The sequence below is a fragment of the Talpa occidentalis genome, unplaced genomic scaffold (genome assembly GCF_014898055.3).
Source record: "Talpa occidentalis isolate TD23 unplaced genomic scaffold, MPIMG_talOcc4v2.1 talOcc4.2, whole genome shotgun sequence".
NCBI classification, from domain to species: domain Eukaryota; kingdom Metazoa; phylum Chordata; class Mammalia; order Eulipotyphla; family Talpidae; genus Talpa; species Talpa occidentalis.
The window spans coordinates 93,504,400-93,518,667 of NW_023602073.1; positions in this window are offsets into that span (position 1 = coordinate 93,504,400).

A 14,268-nucleotide genomic window follows, 5' to 3' on the forward strand; every position below is an offset into this window, starting at 1 on the left:
TAGCTAAAATTTTATTGAGGATTTTTGCATCAGTGTTCATTAGGGAGATTGGCCTGTAGTTTTCCTTTTTTGTGTCGTCCTTGTTCGGTTTTGGTATTAGTGTAATGTTGGCTTCATAAAACGTGTTTGGTATTGTCCCTTCCTTCTCAATTTTTTGGAAGAGTTTGTGAAGGATAGGCACTAATTCGTCTCTGAATGTTTGGTAGAATTCATTTGTAAATCCATCAGGTCCTGGGCTTTTGTTTTTGGGGAGGTTTTTGATTACCATTTCAATTTCGCTGCTTGTAATTGGTCTGTTTAGGTGTTCTATTTCTTCTTTATCTAGCTTTGGGTGATTGTAGAGTTGTAGGAATTTGTCCATCTCCTCTAGATTGTTAAACTTGTTTCCATATAACTGTTCATAGTAGTTACTGATTATTCTTTTGATTTCTGCTGTGTCCGTTGTGATTTCTCCTCTTTCATTGATGATCCTGTTTATTTGTGCTTTCTCCCTTTTTTCCTTTGTGAGCCTGGCTAGGGGTTTGTCTATTTTATTTATTTTTTCAAAGAACCAGCTCTTGGTTTCATTGATCTTTTTGATTGTTTTTTTAGTTTCAATTTCATTTATTTCTGCTTTGGTTTTTATTATTTCTTTTCTTCTACTGGTTTTGGGGTTTTTTTGTTGTTCTTTTTCTAGATCTTTGAGCTTCGAGATGAGGTTGTTTCTTTGCGTTCTTTCTTGTTTCTTGATGTGAGCTTCTATTGCTATATATTTTCCTCTTATTACTGCTTTTGCTGCATCCCATACATTTAGGATATTAGTGTCCTCCTTGTCGTTCAATTCAAAAAATTTTTTAATTTCTTCTTTGATCTCCTCATTAGTCCAATGGTCTTCCAGTAGTGTGGTTTTTAATCTCCATGAGGTAGGAAAGTTCCTTGCCTTCTTTTTATGGTTTATTTCTAGTTTGATGCCTTCATGGTCAGAAAAGATGGTTGATATGATTTCAATCTTGGTGTATCTGTTGATGTTTGTCTTGTGCCCCAGTATGTGATCGATCCTGGAGAATGATCCGTGTGCGCTTGAGAAAAATGTGTACTCCGTTTTTTTGGGGTTTAGTGTTCTATAGATGTCTGTTAAGCCTAATTGCTCTAGGTCCTTATTTAGAGCTTTGGTTTCTTTACTTATTTTTTGTCTTGTTGATCTATCCATTGTTGATAGTGGTGTGTTGAAGTCTCCCACTACGTAAGTGTTTTCTCTGATGTCTGTTTTCAGAGAGGACAACAGTTGTCTGATATATTTTGGTGCTCCTTCATTTGGTGAGTATATGGTAATGAGTGTTATTTCTTCTTGAAGTATTGTCCCCTTGATCATAATGTAGTGACCATTGGGGTCTCTTTTTATCTTTTTGAGTTTGAAATCTGTTTTATCTGATATAAGTATAGCTGTTCCTGCTTTCTTTTTTGGTCCATTTGCTTGTAGGATTGTTTTCCATCCTTTAACTTTGAGCCTATTTTTATCTTTTGTAGCTAAATGTGTTTCCTGGAGACAGCAAAAGGTTGGGTTTTGTTTCTTAATCCAGGCTGCCACTCTGTGTCTTTTTATTGAAGAGTTTAGTCCATTTACATTTAGAGTTAATATTGATATGTTAACATCTGTATTTGCCATTGTGTTTGTCTTTCCTTTGATTTTATTTATTTATTCTTTTAATAACTTTTTTTTTTTTTTTGGCCTTCTTTCATTGTTATTCGTCCCTCTGAGGTTCTGGCTTTAGGACTCCTTGTAGTATTTTTTGGAGTGGGGGTTTAGTTGCAATGAAATTCCGGAGTTTCTGTTTGTCTGGGAAGGTCCATATTCTTTCTTCAAAGAGTAAGGAGAGCTTTGCGGGATAGAGTATTCTTGGTTGGCATCTGTTTTCTTGGAGTCTGTTGACTATGTCCCTCCACTCTCTCCTTGCCCGTAGTGTTTCTTCAGAGAAGTCTGATGTCAGCCTGATTGGTTTTCCTTTGAATGTTATCTGTTTCTTCCCTCTTGCCAGCTTCATTATTTTTTCCTTGTCCTGGATTCTTGGGAGCTTTACTATTATGTGTCTTGCTGTATTTTTCCTTTCGTCGTGGAAGTTTGGTGTTCTTCTTGCTTCTTGTATATCAATTTTCAGCTCCTTCTTCACATTTGGGAAGTTCTCTTCAATTATCTCTTTGAATATTTTCTCTGTTCCTACATCTCTCTCCTCTCCTTCTGGTATTCCTATAACTCTTATATTTCCTTTCCTCATGGAGTCAGATAGTTCCCGAAGTCTTTCTTCGTTCTTTTTCCTTCGTACTTCTCTTTCCTTTTCTGTTTTGGTTCTTTTTATTTCTGTGTCTTCAAGATTACTTATTCGTTCTTCCATTTCATCTATTCTGCTTTCATTGCTTTTCCCAGAATTCTTTAGTTCTTCCATTAATTCTTTGATCTCCTGCATTTCTTTTACTTCCCTCTTTAGGGACTCAATTTCTTTCTTCTGACCATTGTTTTCCCTCTCTAGGGACTCAATTGCATTCTTCTGATCGTTGATTATTTTTCCCTTATCATTGTTTTCCTTTATGACTTCTGTCAGTTTTTTAATCACGGCAATTTTAAATTCTCTTTCTGGAAGGCTCAGAAATTCTTCCAAGTTATTGTCTTTGCAATCTGGGGGCTGGCTTTCTTTTTGTGGTGTGCTTTTTCTCTGGAGAGTTGCTAGGTTGCGTGTGGTTCTTCTCCTCCCTACTGTCTGTTTTCTAATTTGCCGTATGCGTTGGGCCACTGTGTTGTTGGGACTGGCCGGCATCTTGGGTGGGCTTCTCTGTTCCCCTCTGGTTCTTCCAGGAGTCATCTGTCAGTTTCAAGCAGCCTTTAATGGAGAAAGGTCCCTGTTCTAAAATGCCGATGTGGGGACACACTCCCCTGTGCGCCTGGTCTGCCCCGGCGGTGGGTTCCTGCTCCCCTCTGGGCTTGGACTGCAGGCCAGAGGGGGTCTGGCGTGGGCGAACTTCCCCCGCTCACCTCTGGCTCCTGAGGAAGCCTTCTGCAGGTAGTCTTTACTGAAGAAATGTCCCTGTTCTAAAATGGTGATGTGGGACACACTCCCTGCGCGTCTGGTCTCAGGCACACTCTTCTGCGCGCCTGGTCTGCCCCCGCTGTGGGTGCTCGCTCTCCCTGTGGGCTCAGACTACTTGTTCGGAAGGAGCCAGGTGTGGGCTAACTCCCCAGCTGGCCACTAGCTCCTTCAGTAGCCTGTGCTGGGGTCAAGTCGCTAGGTGGCGCCAGAGATCTCTCCTGGAGCCCTTGGGGAGCTGATTTTCCACCCCGTGGGACAGGGAGCAGAGCGGGGATGGTAGGGTACACCTCAACGGCTTTGGGGTGCTGTGTCTGCCTTGTGCCCCACCGTCGTGGGGAACCCACGCCCCTAATTTCGTGCCCCGGGTCTCAGTTCCAAAGCCCTCAGTTCCAGGACGCGGGCTGTAGCCCAGATCAGTGGCGCGGGAATGGCGCCTTTTGAATCCCGCTCCCCTGCCTGGGCGCCTTGTTCCTGCTCACTCAGGGAGGGCCTCCGCCGTCTCCCCGCAAGCCTAGGTCGCAGGCGTGGGGACCTGGGCAGCTGCGATCCGGTCTGGATCCGCGCCACTTTCTGCGCAAGCTTACCGGGCGGCAGGGGCTGTGTGCTGGTGCTGGTCTCCTCCTGGGGGGCGGGGCTCTCTTTAATGGCACCTGGAGCTCACCTCCGCGGCGGATCCTGCAGGGTTCGCCTCAGCTCCCGTTCACGGGGTGTGGTGGCTGCAATAGTTCCTTTCCACTCACAGTCCCGCTTGCTGTGTCCGTTTTTCTTGTTGGCCGTTTTGGTTTGTTGTTTCCTCCTCTCTGCCGGTCGGAGAGTGCCGCCTCTGTGGGCGGGGGAGGGGAGCAGGGTTCTGCGCTTCCCTCCCTTCTCGTCCTCTTTTATGGCTACTTTCTTCTTCGGGCAGTTTGCTGGAGTCGTCCGTTTATCTTCCGTGTCCCAGTTCTCACTGGGACCTGCCGCTTTTCCTCCCTATTAACTTTTTTTAATGGGAGATCTTACTCGCAGCGTCTCCTCGCCGCCATGTTGCTCCGCCTCTGTCTGAACATGATTTTTATGTCTCTTGCACAATTCCGAGCTCCTCAAGAGCAAGGGTCATGTTTAATTAGCCTTTACATACCAGTGTCTCTAGCTTCATGCCTGCATAAATTGGTAGTAAATATTCTTTACATTGAAATGAATTAGTGAAAAAAGCCAGAAGGAAAAAGTAAAAGATCAGATGGTTTTACTTATAGCAGGAATATAGGGGAACCCAATAAGACATCAGTGTAAAAAAAACAATAACAGTACAAAATACAACAAAGCAAAATGGACAATTATAAATCAGAGACATGCTGCAGGGGAGGAGGAGGGAGAGGGATGAGAGGGAGGGAGGGAGGAGCACAGGGGACTGAAGTGATGGTGCGCAGGTGCATTGGTGAAGGAAACTCTATTGGGACTATACCTGAGGGGGTGGGGGGAAGCAAATACTGTTTAAAAATGAACAATGATATAAAAAATAAAAATAAATTAATATTAAAAAATTTAAAAAGGTTTTTCTTAACAAAAAGAAAAAAATGAATTAGTAAACATTCTCAAGTAAACCACCAAAATAAATAGCCACAATTGGACTTATAGGGCATGTCTGAAAGGTTTCACAAAATGACCATTGGTGGTTGATTGGTAGATTGGTGTTAAACTTCTTTGGTCTGTGAAGATGACATTTTCTTTATCTATTAGCCAAACATGCTATATCCACTAGTTGGGATAGGGTGAAGGGCAATACACACCTTCTAACAAGTGTATACTTATTCCCTTGAATTGAGGGTACTAGAGACATGGCACATTCTCTCTTTGTGTTTCTCATTCTCCCAGTTAAATTGCTATTAGGAGGAAAAGGTTCAAAAGAGAACAAGGATGTAAGGATGAGATCAGTAAAATGAAAGTTGGTTCAGCTTGTGGAATTTTATAAAAACAATGTATCTTTATAAATACAATGTGATTTTCTCCTGCTTGTCATAGTTATAATTTCAACATCTCAGGTATCATAGAATTTATAAAAGAACAGGTACATTTATTTTTGGGCACTGCTCCCAAATTTCAAATGATAGGAAACATGCCAACTTCTAATACGAATAAACTTTTATAAAAATGCAAATGGAAAATGGTTTTGGTTTTCTAAATCTAGAATAAAAAAAAGCAAGGGGCCATTTTCTTCAAAGGTTGAATAGCGTCATGTTTGAGAGAAGACAGTTAATTTAAAACATTAAGCGAAAATTGATGGAGTTGTTAATGGAAAATGGAAGATTATAGCTTTTAGTGACATGTTAGACAAGCACATTTAAACAATTTAAAAGTACTTTCCCCCACAGGATCACTTATATCTTGTTTCTGAGTTGTCAATGTCTTTAATTTATTCCAGGTGCTTCAGATAGTTGTTTATCTTTTAGAAGCAATGTAGTTTTATAGCAATGAGTGAAATGTGTCTTTTCTAACACATGTGAAAAATACTCAGCAACACATATTAGGGGCCAGTATGATGATATCTATTACACTTTTAAGCTGCATTTCAGAAGATGAGACTGACCAAGTAGCCAGGGCATTAGGGATGATGCTTTCAAGTGACCTGTTATTTACTTGTGTGTGTATTTGTGTTTATATGTATTATGTGTGTTAAAACAAAGAATATGTATACCCCATATCCTGTTTTATACAAATATCATGTCATCCCAAACAATAAGAGAATGGTGCCAAGGTGCTCGAGTAGACTCAGAGTTATGGTGGCAGATTTGCTGTTTCAGTTGGGGTAAAACATAGCAGAGGCAGTGAGAACTGCAGCCTCCACTGGGTGAGTGTGAGCAAGGTGTAGGGTACGGTAAAAAGTATCAGGCTTTTCTGCCCTCCCGCCATTAGGATTGATGATGGATCCCTGCGGGCCTGAATGCATGCCTGATGGCAGGCACCTGGAGTGGGGTGTGGGCATGTGTAAGTGGGTACACCTGGGCTAAGAGACTGAGCTTATAAGGGTGGTGTCACAGGGATGCCAGGAGAGCAAACAGTAGGAGAGCAGAGAGCAGAGAAGCAGAGAGAACATGAAAGAACATGAGAGAACACTGGAGAGCCCAGAAAGAGTGAAGACTTACTGGGCGCTGGGAGGCCTGCCAACCTCCCGGTCCCCCAGCACCCCTGCCTGCTTCTGTACCTGGTAAATCCAAATAAAACCCTGCAAAAGTCACTGAGGGCTCCAGGACTCACTCCTCCTTCACCTGTCTGCTCGGATCATAGACATCCTGTTCCGTGTCCTCCTACCACTACAATTGGTGTAGTTGGCAAGATGATTTGAAGCAGACGGGTATGGAGACCTCCAAAGACCTCAGGAGCAGACTGATAGACTGTGACAATGCTGGAGGTGCCATGGCAGCACAGGAGGTGGACAAGGTCCAAGAGCTGCGGGACGAGACTTCGCGTGAAGGAGATGGCATGAAAGGACCAGCACATGACCCCTGAGGCATCAGAATCATTGGGGAAGAAAGGACCACGATTCGGAGCTCACTAGTGCTGATGCAGGGAAACTGATGGACTTGGACTAATGGACTTGGACTGACAATCCCACCAGAAGGCAGAGGACCTTGGCAGGTTGATATGTTTTGGGTAGCCTGGGGGTAGATGGTGTAGGGCAGGAACAGGCACAGGGCAGGTTTTCTAGGATCTCATGCAGACCGGATAAAGGAGGAATCAGAGTCCTTAGTGGCTTTCTGCAGGTCTTTTTATTGGGGTTCACCAGGCATATGACAGCAGGGGTGCTGGGGGGCCGGGAGGCTGGCAGGCCTCCCAGCCCCCAGCAGGTCTTCACTCTGGGCTCTCCGGCCTTCTCTCAGCTTCTGCTTCTCTTGCTTCTCTCTCGGCTTCTCTTTTGGCTTCTTTCTCAGCTTCTCTTTCAGCTTCTACTGGCGTCCCCATGACACCACCCTAAAAGCACAGTCTTAGCCCTGATGGATCTCATTTACCTATGCCCACACCCTACACCAGGTGCCTGCCATCAGGCATGCATTCAGGACCCCAAGTATCCATCATCTATCCTGATGGCGGGAGGGCAGAAAAGCCTGACATTTTTCCTTACCCTACAACCGGGTAAAGGAGGAGTCAGAGTACTCAGTGGTTTTTTGCAGGTTTTTTATTTAGATTACCAGGTACACGGCAGGCAGGGGTGTGTGGGCTGGGAGGCCGGCAGGCCAGCAGGTCTTCACTTTGGACTCTCCGGCCTTCTCTCGGCTTCTGCTTCTTTTGCTTCTCTCTTGGCTTCTGCTGCTTCTTTCTCGACTTCTCTTTTGGCTTCTGCTGGCATCCCTGTGATGCCGCCCTTAAAAGCCCAGTTGAATCCCATCTACCTATGCCCACACCCTACTCCACGTGCCTGCCATCAGGCATGCATTTAGGACCGCAGGGTTCCGTCATCTAATGGCAGGAGGGCAGAAAAGCCTGATATTTTTCCCTTAACCTACAGATGGTATCATTTGTATATCCTAGGAGATGGGAATCTGGGGGTGGCCAGTGGGCCTTGATGGCCAAAAGCAGCCTGTGTACTGCCCAAGAGGAAAAAAGCCAACTTAGAAAGCAAAAGTGGGTGCTAAGATTGAGAAGCCCTGAGTGGCTGTTAAGCACTAAGTATGCTAAAGAAGGCCAGTGAGTCTCTTAAAATCACCTGTGGGTGATGTCCTGCTCATTGTTGAGTGAGGGTGAGGAGCTAAGGAACCCGGCCTTGGGGGACAGGTGGGGAACGTGGCCTGTGGTGGAACCCACAGCCAAAGAGGAGGCCCAAGAGAGGCCGCATGTGGGGCCTGTATCCACGGATCCCTGACCCATGTGCTTGTGCAATGGGTTGGCCTGAGTGCAGGGGTCTGCGTGTCGCATTGGTGGCTATGAAAGCCGAGTGTTGGAGCGACCGCAGACAGAAACCCTGAGGGTTGGCGATTACCCCCAACAGTATAGAATCACCAATCCAAGAGTGAGTGCATCCTGGGGGTGGATGCAGTATGTGGCTTGTGGCCGAGACCACTACTGGAGAAGGCCAGGAAGCCTGACAGCTCCTGGTGTGTGATGGCAGATGCCTGAGTGATTCCCCTCCCTTGGATGAGCAGTGCCTTCAGCAGCAGAAGTGGTAGATCATCTGCTGGTGCCAATAATCTTGTCTTTCGCTACTAGGTTGGTGCCCTGCCTGGACTTGTTTGTATCTTGTTGCTATATTCAGGTGTATTCTATTTACTTTCATGGGCCATGGCTGCAGTGTTCTATTGCCAAGAGAAAATTGTATATAGATTGACATAGACTATATGGCAGAAAACCCTGAGGGGGTGGATTGTAAGGTAAGGTAAAAAGTATCAGGCTTTTCTGCCCTCCTGCCATTAGGATTGATGATAGATCCCTGTGGTCCTGAATGCATGCCTGATGGCGGGCAGCCAGAGTGGGGTGTGGGCGTGTGTCAGTGAGTAACCTGGGCTGAGAGACTGTGCTTATAAGGGTGGTGTCACAGGGACGCCAAGAGAGCAAACAGTAGGAAAGCAGAGAAGCAGAGAGAACGAGAAAGAACGTGAGAGAACGCTGGAGAACCCAGAAAGAGTGAAGACTTGCTGGGGGCTGGAAGGCCTGCCAGCCTCCCGGCCCCCCAGCATCCCTGCTTGCTGTGTCCCTGATAAAACCAAATAAAACCCTGCAAAAGCCACTGAGAGCTCCAGGACTCACTCCTCCTTCACCTGTCTGCTGGGATCATAGAGCTCTGCTTCATGTCCTCCTGCTGCTGCAGCAAGGTCTGTGAGAGATATATTGTCACTTTAAGAAAATTTCATAAACATTTCAAGAGTTTTGATCACTCACATCCTTATATAGTGGAGACAAAATAATGAACACTTGTGTGAGGTAGTATTAGAGTGGAAGTAACAAGTGGGTAAGGGACAAAAAATAAAACGGGAAGACAGGTCAACAAATAAAGCATATTGTTAATTTTTAGTTTAATTAAAAATTTTTATTAAAGCAACTTTGCCTTAAAACACAATATAAATTTCAGGTGTACAATATTATCTTTGAACACCTGAATATACACAAATTGATTACCACCAAAGGCCATTCCTTTAAAAGGGTCTTCCATTAACCGATTTTGGAATCTGTTAACTCAAAATTTCAGCTTGGTATCACAGGCAATTCTAACTCTTCCCTTATGCCATAGCCTAAAGATCATTACCCTTAAAAACTTTTCCTGGTAACCTTCCTCTCCTTCAGCAAATTAAGCCCACCTCCCTCTGTGTTCTGCTAGCATTGCCCTTATGTAATGACTTTCCATGTGTGTTGGATAAATAACCAAATAGCATACAACACATATCATTTGAAGCGAACTCCTTGCAATCAGGGACTCTACCTCATCCATCTTTATGTCCCAACAAGCAAGCCTGGGTGGGCTTAGTTGATAATGTTGATGGAATGGGTGAATAAATAGGAACAGTTTCAAGGGGCTTCAGACCATAGCAGGGACGGTCACGATAAGCAGCCGGGCTTGCACAAGGACTCCTGGATGAAAGACTGGGCTTGATGTGTTTGTATGGGCATGAGTGTCGGGGGAGGGGTGACATCTTTTGTATTCTCTCAAGGGCATGGTAGAGGCCAGCAGCAGCCCTGATAACAAGAGAGGGTTGATGAAGTGGCTCAGCCATGGCCTGGAAACTCGGTCCATTTTAGAAATGAAATTACTGTGAAAGACAGAGAAAGCAGGAATAGTTCTTTAATAAGTCAGTGGTAAAATAAAGGTGAACCTTTTGGGAAACATACTGGCTGTCATGAAGAGAGTGCTGACCCCTTGCATTGGTAAAGGAAATTCTATGGGGACTACACCTGAGGGGGGCGGGGAGCAAATATTGTTTAAAAATGAACAATGATGTAAAAAATAAATAATAGAAAAAGAGTGTACTGACCCTTGTAGGGAGAGCATTTCTAAATAATGCTGCATGCCTAGGATGGGCCATGCACCGTGTGGGGCCATGTGTGTGTTTATCTTGTTTTATTCTGGGAAAAAGATAATCCTGAGAAAAAAGATAATATTCCTATTTTACAAGTGAGTAACTTTCCCAAGATCAAATTATTATCAGTGGCTATACTGGGTTTGGGTCAGTTTTCTAATTTATATCCAGCAGTCATTCTATCAGAGAAGGAACCCTGCATGCTCCCAGTCCTATGTGACTCGTGACTCTTATTAGCTAGATTAAGAACTTTTCTTTCCCCCTATTTTTCTTATCTGTAAAATTCTTTGATTTAGTTGAAGGTCATCTATTGTTTCTGATATTTCATGGTGCAAAGATAGTCATTATATCTGCCACTCAACATATAGTAGACTCCTAAATATTTGTCGAGCAAACGAATGAATGAATGGATGGATGTTGCAAATGGTAGAGAAGATTTTCTTTCTTTGTGTATGTAACTTAATTGGGGTAAATGGAGATGGGGTATCTGAAGCCCATCATTAAATAATTAAGATAAACACTCAGTTCTGTAATATCCCATTTGAGTTCCTCCCTAACAGGAAAGATGGAATTTTCTGTGACAGAAAGCATAGTGCTGGGTGCCCTAGCATTAAAAAAAAAAAAAAAAAAATGCTATTCAGTTCGTATGTAGAAGTGCACATTCTATATACATTAACTAGTGTTGTATATTTTTCTAATACTTAGCAAGTAAAATCCTAAGTGCTTAGTGGGTGTTGGCATTTTTAGTCATAATCATCTCATAAGACCGGTTTCACAGATGAGATGACATGGGCAGGGAAGGGATTACCTACCCAAGGTCAAATATCTAGGAAGTGTGGTGTCTTGTCTACTTTGTTCTGGGGCAGGTCTAGATTCACAAGCGATCGTCAATGTATCATTTAGCCATTTCCAAGCTGCCTCAAACTGCCTCATGTTATTCCTTCAACAAGAGGATTCTCCCTTTTGCTGTCCTTCTCTCTGGTGTTCTCTTAACTTTACCATTTTGAGCTTAGGTTAAAGTCCTGTCACATCTGGTCATGCATGAATGATATGCAAATCTATTTGCTTAAGGGCCTGAGGACTTCCAAAGAAGAAGGAGCAAGGAGTCTTGGTCAGACAATAGAGACCCATTCGCTGACTGGGAGTAGGGAATTGGAGTTCACTAGGATGCTCTGTTCTATCTGTGCCTGCCCAGACTCAGGAATTTTGCTCCATTACCACACTTGTAGTATGCAAAGCAACTAAGGATTTAGACCCTGGACCTGCCACTTACTACATAACCTTGTCAAGTCATTTAGCCTTTCTGGTCATTAGGTTTCTTGTCCAAAATTGGAGGAATGAATGGGTGAATAAGCGATTCCAATATTTGGGTTGCAGCCAGGAATGTTATGGTGTTTTTTGAGAAGGAAAACCTAACAAATAGTAGCCATTGTTGCCTCCTATTTCAGAGCCTGCCCATCTTTACCAGAGTGAAGCTGTTACAGCTCCCTCCTGCTGCTGTGTCTTCTGAGTGCCAACTACCAGTAGAGCAAGTTTCTATGTTCTTCAGAGCCGATTAGTGGTCTGCACATATCTCCTACTAATCCCTTCTTAATCATCCATTAAGTCCCCATTAGGTCTTGTGCTAAATCTTCCACAAGTCAAAAAGACCCAAGACTTTCTCTTCAGAAAGGAAAAAAATCAAACTCTGGATGTAATAATTTTTGAGTTGAGCTTACACCTGTTTGGTAAACAATTTATACAAGAGGTGTCTGAAAGGCTAAAGATATTCCGTAGCTAAGTGATTCCTATCTCACAGCAAAAAAAGAAAATGTATTCCTTATATAAGACATATGTACATCAAATCATCTTGTTGGTTGGAGGTATTGAATGTAAAAAAAATGCTGTTTTTGAGTTTTTTAAACTTATAGAAATAAGGTCATTTTGCTATTTTCCATTCTATTCCATAATTATTTAGAAATGTTCTAGGTGGAGCTTTTAGGAGCTGTTAAAGCTCCACAGTTTGCTAGAACAATTTGTTCTAATCAACATCTTGCATCTACTTAGCACAAATGGAAGAAAAAGGCAACTCATCAGATCCTTAATCTGTGGCTTCAATATATGATTCATGAAAAACCTTGGATAGTACTATGGTTTTACATCTCAGGCTTGTCCTGGAGGGTCACTAAAACAAAATAATAGGGAGTTGGAGTGAATAACCTCTAAAAGCCTCTGTTTCTGACCTTGAACCTTCTCTGCTCCATGCCAGCTTAGATTTTTTTTGGATGTCAAGTGTAGCAGAAAACCTTCCCACATACATACACATTCATGTGCAAATTTTCAACACCAGCTTTTTTGGTTGCTAAAACACTTGGTTAAGCAAGTAGAAAATGCAGGACATAAATGCATTTATGAGACTTCAGAACACAAATTGAGACTTCAGAACCCAAACTCTGAAGCTTTTTCCTTTTTGCTGGTGGGGTAAGTTTCAGAAACTAGAGGGCACTGTCTGATGGCACCCAGGGAAGGGAGAGCAAAGGGATGTCCCTGCTTCCGGTGCCTACTTATCATCTTTGTACCAAATGAACTGTGGCAGGAGAGGGGATGGGCTGGTCTCATTATTCAAATACCTGAGGGTGGAGGTGAGTCAGTGAGAGGGCTGAGGGCCCAGTTCTGCAGGTCTGTCTTTCACTGCTTATTGTTTATGAGGTGGACTTGGAGCTTAAAGTTTCTATCAGGTAAGCAATGGCTTAAGCATTTATTCATTTTCCAAAATTGCACAAAATTTCAAATATCTAGCAGGTTGAAAGGATTTTACAGTGACTCTCACTATACTTATCTCCTGGATTTCACCATTAACAAATTACTGCATCACTTCATGAAAATTACACTGAACTGCCAAAACTGGGACCTCCTAGCCGGTTTTCTTTCTGTAGAGGTCTCTCTTTTTACATAGATGTGTGTGTACTGTGCATGTGCCTGAAAATATATTAGTGCACGCAGGAAATCTGAATATAACTGGGTGGAGGGGGGACAGCTTACTGAATTCATGCTAAAAGAGTTCCAGATTTAAAAACAACATATAGAGATATTTGAATGTGTAGACAGGAAACAATCTGACTTTTATGAAAGTGACTGCAGCAGGTGAGATGAGAAGCAGTGAGGTCTTCCTGAGCTTCAAAATGTATTTTATTTTTATCCAGTAAAACTGTTTATCTTCTCAAGATAAAGCTTTAAGAACTTATTTTCAGAAGAAAAAAATTAAAATTGGATTAAAAATCTCGTTCAGAATAATCAATTAATTTAAAGAAAGCACTGCTTCCACTTTGTTTGTTTTGTATCAGTAAGTCAATGCAGAAGTGAAAAATTCTCCTCTGTTCATTGCAGCAGTATTTAAAACAGCCAGGTTATGGAAACAACCTAAGTGCCCAACAACAGAGGAGTGGATTAAGAAAATGTGGTATCTACATAATGAAATACACTCAGCTATAAAAAATAAAATGATGATGACATGGATGGAATCTGATGGGATTATGCTTTGCAAAAAAAGTCAGAAGGAGAATGAGAAATGTCAGATGATTTCACTGATATGGAATATAGGGATACAAAAGAAAGCAACAGAAAAAAGTAAGTCAAACAAATCCTGGAAATCTGTCTGTAGAATTGGGGCTACCAGAGGGAGAGGGTTGGGGTGAAGAAAAGGGGGATGATACCCAATGGATTATGGTGGCGGATTATGTGTGCTTGTGGGTGTTGTATGATAACATACATCTGCAGTGGTATGAACCTCTTATGCTAAGTCATAACTGTTGTAAACAACCATTACCTCAATAAAAAATATAATCAATAAAAGAAGTGAAAAATTTTCACTGTAATATAATCCTGCTTATAAATTACAAAAGTCTATTATAGTAATATTTGCCATATATGCATTATTATGTGTAACATTGCTACGTTTCTGAGTGTCTATTGTGAGCCTGCCTACTGAGGTGTTACCTCCTGCTCACATGGCTAGGAAGAGCCAGCATAGAATCAGTGGTGGCTTCTGCAGTGTGTGCAAGAGTGTCCCCATGTGGCAAAGTTAGGAGGAAGCTAACAAAGGAGAGCAATAATCACTTCAGGGATGACAAAGCATGTACTGATTTTATGTACTTAGTATGTGAGGAAAGAGTCCACTGAAGAAATTCTTGGAGTTGTTCACCCAGTTGGAAAAGTCAGGCTGATTTATGTGTTGGAAGATGATTAAAGTT